A 2,036-nucleotide genomic window follows, 5' to 3' on the forward strand; every position below is an offset into this window, starting at 1 on the left:
CCAGTTGGGTTTAGATCCGGGGAACATGATGGTCCAAAAGATTGATGTTATTGTCTTGGACGAACTCCTTTGTCAGGCGGGCATTGTGAACTGCAGCATTGTCCTGTTGAAAAACCCAATCATTACCACACAGACGAGGACCCTCAGTCATGAGGGATGCCCTCTGCAACATCTCCACATAGCCAGCTGCTGTTTGACCCCCTGCACAACCTGAAGCTCCACTGTTCCATTGAAGGAAAAAGACCCCAGATCATGATGAAGCCCCCACCACTGTGCCGTGTAGAAAACATCTCAGGTGATCTTGTCATGCCAGTAACGTTGAATCAAGACTGTCAAGGTTAAATTTTTTCTCATCAGAGAATAAAACTTTCTTTCAGCTTTCAGTGTCCCATGTTTGGTGGTCTTCTGCAACAGGTAATTTTGTGATGTTGAAGGAGACAATGTATTTGAAGATGTTTTGTTTTTAAAACCCTTTTCTCACAGATGCCATCTGATGGTTATGGAACTGTAGTTGGTACCAGTGACACGCTTAATATGGGTAAGAAGCTTAAAATCTTGGAAAAGCCTCCATCTCAGACAAGTTAAAGGGAGCGCTGCACTGTAATTTAGGGAATAGGTTTGTGGAATAATCTTGACACTAACAGAAACTTCCACTATAATTTATGTTTAAAAAGATTACTAAATTAAGCCATGTTTATTTAAGCTATAATGATTCCTTATAGTTTTATTATTATTTTTGGATTTCTACCTCAAATATGGAAATTGTTCACATTTCAGTTTTTTAAAGTTGTTTTTTTTAACAAGGGGCAGATACATATTTTTTCTTCTTTCGGCACCCTTTTCATTCAATAACTGATTAAATTTTTTAATGGTCTTTTTGATTTTAAGAATGAAATAAACATAAATAATTATGTCCAAGGCAGTGTTGCCAGACTGAGCTTCTTTTGAAGACGTTGGGCTGGAAAAAACAGCTTTGGGTGGGTTGTTAAAATGTGGGCTGGTTTTTACCACATTTGGCAGGTTTTTAAAAAGTATTCATAAGGAAATTATATTAAAATATCAAGTGTTACTACAACAAAATGGTATTGGTTAATATCAACTGGAATAAGAGAGGACACAGGGTTTCTGAAATTCTGAGGACCTACCCCTTCCTCCTGCTAAACAGTCTAGGACTATTAGTTGACTTTAGTTTTGCATATGCCTGCAGCAGACACCTTTACTCCCCCCATCTGTTTCTTTCCAAGTTTTCATTCTAAACATGAGTGTCACACAGTTTTTTCAGCGCTTTAGAAAATATAAATAATGATTCTGTGCAGATGTGTGCTAATGGTGTATTCTTAATTCTTAATTGTTTGTGGTGGCATGCCCATTCAAAACATTACAAACAAGACCAACATTTGGTAATTTTCAAAGTCTAAAATATGACAGATTATATTACAATAGTGATCATGAAATGGTCGTCTTCCAAAAAGTTGTATTTTTTAAGTGAGGCTCGATAGGTTTTAATGTTTTCTGATGCATGCAACCAGGGTATAAAACAACATTCAGAGCACATCGTTGCATGCTTACTATTTTAGCTGACTACAAAGTGAAAAGATTTAATGACAAAAAATTGCCACGTTGAATTCTTACAATAATACCTGTTTGGATATGTTGCCTAAATGTATGATTTGAGTCAAAAATCACCAGGCACGTTGTTTTTATATACTAAAACGTGTTTCATAAGTGTTTAAAACATTTATTTGTAGCTTGAATGTAAAAGGAACCACAAAATATAAAGATAACATTATTACTCAAGGTTTTACCAATAAGTGTCACATTAATCTGTGAAATAACTTCAGTCTTGATGAATCCATACAGTATAGTGACAGAGAATTTGGTAGATATGGTCAGGAAGAATCCCTTACAGCAGGGGTCACCAAACTTTTTGAGACTGAGAGCTACTTTTGGGGTACTGAGTAACACGAAGGGTTACTTCTTCGATACAAACATAAATTGGCATGACTCACCTTTATATATATATTATAGTATTATTA

The sequence above is a fragment of the Austrofundulus limnaeus genome, unplaced genomic scaffold (genome assembly GCF_001266775.1).
Source record: "Austrofundulus limnaeus strain Quisiro unplaced genomic scaffold, Austrofundulus_limnaeus-1.0 Scaffold638, whole genome shotgun sequence".
Lineage (NCBI taxonomy): Eukaryota > Metazoa > Chordata > Actinopteri > Cyprinodontiformes > Rivulidae > Austrofundulus > Austrofundulus limnaeus.